We start from the raw sequence: 4,396 nt of genomic DNA, 5'->3' as shown, positions 1-4,396 counted from the left end.
GTTAATTTTTTTTTCTTAATAATTATTAAATTTTGTTTCATACCATTATTTTCTCTTTCAAATAAAGTAAAACATCATCAATCCACAGATTTAATAAATATATATTTATATATATGATAATTTTAAATTATCCATATTATTATTTAAAAAGAATATTCCTCAAATTCTTTTGAAGAATAAGCCAAAAGAAGAATAATTAAATCCAAAATATTACAACTCACACTGTCTCACGTCTCACCGGTTTCCAGAAATGCATGCATGACAGACCACGTGGAAGATTTTTAAATCTATACATATGTGCGTGAGGCTAGCTATTCAAGAAAAATGTGAAATCATGTTGTCTATAATCCATTTTTGAGAAATTTTCATTTTACATCCCTTAAATTATACCTATTTAAATCTTGAATTTTATAAATTTACCGATTAATCGTCTCTTTTTAGATTTGATTTAAAAAATATTGTAAGAATTATATAATTTTTTTAAAAAAATTTATCATTTAAATTATTATAAGTGAATCAATTATTTAACTCTTTATTAAGATTACATTTGAAAATTGTCGATGCATCATTATTATACGTGTGTAGACTTTTCGAGATGTTGAATTAATAAAATAGATGATTAAACTTGATGTATGGACACTTTTCAAAAGAAGTTTTAGATGAGAGTCTAAATTGATTTGTTTATGAAAGTTTAGGAGTTTAGTTGATAAAATTATATGTATCACACGATATTTGCCTAGAAAGAACGTAATGAAGGGTGTAAAATTGATATATCTACGGAAGTTTAGGATTTAAATTGATATAATTTTTGTTTAGAGTTTAATTTAGTGTTTTCTTTTCTAATTTAAAAAGAAAAATTGGTTTTTGTTTGGCATGCAATAAATAAATATGATATAGTTTGTTTTAATAATTATCATTGATTTTTAAAAGTTAGACAATTTAACAAATTTTATTATGGCATTCCATCTCAGAGAGTTTGCACCAATGGTACTTATTCGACCTAAATTCTTTTTATAAAAAAAATATGTTTTGTGAAGATTTGAAACGTCTCCTTCATTATTCTTTAAATGAACAACTACACGTGAAAAGTTGACTCCCATAGGTAAAGTGTAACACATAAATTTACTAAAAATATAAAGGCAATATGTATAGGTAAAGAGTTTCTCCTAATAACATTTTTTTTCATATATAGGATAAATTTATAAATGTAATATATGAATGGATATTAACACAACACTAATGAATCAATATATCTTCTAGGCATAACAAACTTTGAGACCCATTCATTATAACAAAAAATAAAATATAAAGTTTCTAACTCAACAAAAATTTATCTCAAACATTATTTTAGCTTTCTCAAACTTCATCATAAAAACAAATAAGTGAGGAAAAAAGTCTTAAAACGTGCTTTAACACCTAATGAAAATTATTTTTTTCTTAAATAATAAACACTTTAAAAAAAAAAATTCAAATCATTCTAATTCTTTAACTCCTTGATTTGATTATGGGTCTTAACAAATTGATCATATTCATTCATATGTATTTTCATAATCTATTGACTTTGCCCTACTTTTTATTATTTATTTATTTCCTCTAATTTAGTTGTTTCTTACATGCATGTATTTCCTCTCATTCTCAATACCCTTTACCCTTTTCAACCATAACAATTTTTTAAAAACTATTTACTATTTTTCAAAATTTGGCTTAGTTTTTTTTAAAAAGAAAATTATTTCAAATAGTAAAATTGTTGAAAATATTTACAAGATGGAACAAAATTTTAGAACTATCAATGGTAGACGCTGATAGATACGGATAGAAATATATCAGTGTCTATCATTGATAGATCTAAAATTTGCTATATTTTGTAAACATTTTTATTTATTTTTCTATATTCGAAAATAACCATTTTTGAAATTAAAAAAAAAAAAGAAGAAATCAATGGGTAGAAAAGTGTTTATTAAATTTAATTTTAAAAATCGAAAATTATAAATTAAATTGGTAGGTCTTAATATTTTTTCTTTTCTTTTCTTTTCTTTTTTATTATTTTTTTTTTTACTTTTTAGATTTTGAAAATCAAATCTTAAGAATACTACTTTCATTTATTTCTTTTTTAAAATTGGCTTAGTTTTTTTTTTCTTTTTGAAGTTAAATAACAAAACAAAGAAATTAATATATAGAAGAATGTTTACTAAGCTTAACTGTAAAAAATGAAAGATCCAAAATCAAATTGGTATAAATTTATTTATTTATTTATTTATTGAATTCTTAGATTTTGAAAATCAAATGAAATGCTACTTCCACTTATTTCTTTCTTTAATTTTGTTATCTACTTTAAAATCAAAAAAATAAAAGTTTATTTCTTTTTTAAAAAAATTGTTTCAGAAAGTTGACTATGAATCCGTATATTTTATAAGATAGATGAAAATCATCGTAAAGAAATTAGAGAAAGTTGACTTAGGCGACTTAGTCTTAATCCTGGGTATATTATGAACTCTTGTTCACGAGGAATTTTCCTCTGATTTGCGTGGGTGAAGGTGGCCAATTCGCTGACCCAATATGCCTACTATTTTGGGGATAATAAAACAGAGTGGGGAGTTGGGAACATAATAGTACAAGATAGAATTCACTCCTTCCCTCTTTGAGGGTAAGTAGATGAGTGTTCCCTCAAGTGGTGTCTCTAGAACTTGAACAAAGGACTCTACCCTCTCATTGACACACCGAAGGTTAAAACGGTAATTTGACCTAGTTGGAGTTACAAACACACGTAAAGGACTACTTGTTAGAATTGGTACTATATTCATGGACACAGAAATATATCTTGCTAGTATTAGTCTATATCCATTGACATAGAAATATATCTATAATGAGAAGACTGCAGCTGTGGGTCTATAGTGAAGTGTTGATGAATTCTCTCTGTGCTATAAATGCTGACCTTTGTGAATGAGGGGATCTTCTAATAGAGCTCCTTGATGGGCTTCATGGGCTTGGGCCTGGCCTTGATTGGCCATGGGTCTGACTTTTGGACATAATTTAATTGGACTTCAGCCTGGTCTTTAGGCCCAATTAACTGGGCATAGGCCTATTTTTGCATTTTAGGCCCATCTTAAGCCCATATTTGGGTGCCCAACGTCCAAATTATAACGTCAAATTGGTCGAAATTAATTTTACTCAATCAACGTCTGCAACGAAAACACAGAATTTGTCCTTAATTTTAATTTGAGACACATGCCAACTCTTATCTGGTCACAAATTTGACGATTTCGGAATTTTTTCATTTCACACGAATATGATGTAAGCAAAATGTCAAAAACCCCTAATTTTGAAAAATAAGACATACAATCGTATTTTCACTTCAATTTTAGGTCATCCATCCATCGGACCTTAAAATCAAAGAGTTCGAAAATCCAAAGATTAAGAAAATAACTTAGACCAATATATATATATAGGGGGGTGTGTGTGTGTGTGTTTAAACATTAAAATAAAGAATTCATAAAGTAAAACTTGTAACATTTATATCCCCATGGTTTAATCACGACCCTAGTGTTGTAACAAGACAAACAATACCCAATGAAAGGGACAATTAATTTGTTTTTACCATAGTGGGCCCACCATTTGTAACTGAATTAGAAAAAAACAATATTAGCTTTGTTCAAATACTCTTCTCTTTTGTGAATTTTATGCTCTCTAATCTTATCTTCAACTTCCAACACATCCTTATCTTCTCTTTCTTTGCTTTTTTATTTTTTTATTTTACCCTTTTCGTTAGACAATGGTAGGGTCTAGATTATCCATAATCGATTTTAAAAATGGTAATTGATGTTTTATCTACATAATTATATTAAAATTAATAGACCATTTTTTTAAATCTATTTTCAATAGATTCACTTTCTCCCAACTATCGGCACGTTTATATTTGGTGACAAATTAGGAATATTTTCTAATGAATACGTTTGGGAGAAATTTTAGAATGTTCGAAATTACGTATGTTTTAAAATAGTGATTGTTTGGTAATGGTGTATATAGGTAAAGCCCACAGTTATTTAGACCTCATTCGATAACTATTTAATTTTTTAAAAGTTAGACTCGTTTTCTTCAAATTTCTCTATCATAGTTTTAGTTTTTTCCAACAACAACAAAATATTTGAATTGTTAACAAAATTATTTTAAAAAATATATATTTCTGTTTTAATTTTTAAAATTTGACTTGATTTCTTAAAACAATACTAAAAAGTAAATAAAGCAAACAAAGAAATCAATGAATAAAAGTAGTTCTGTAAGTTTAATTCTTAAAAATCAAATTTAACATAAAATGTAAATAGTTATCATTTGCCTTAATAATTTCTAGTCAATGAAGATTGATTTTTCGGTCAAGTGATTGACCAAGAAGAACGTGAAA

Source organism: Benincasa hispida, unplaced genomic scaffold (genome assembly GCF_027475165.1).
Source record: "Benincasa hispida cultivar pf3 unplaced genomic scaffold, pf3_genome.v1.1 HicScf187, whole genome shotgun sequence".
Taxonomy (NCBI): domain Eukaryota; kingdom Viridiplantae; phylum Streptophyta; class Magnoliopsida; order Cucurbitales; family Cucurbitaceae; genus Benincasa; species Benincasa hispida.
This window is presented reverse-complemented; position numbering follows the sequence as displayed.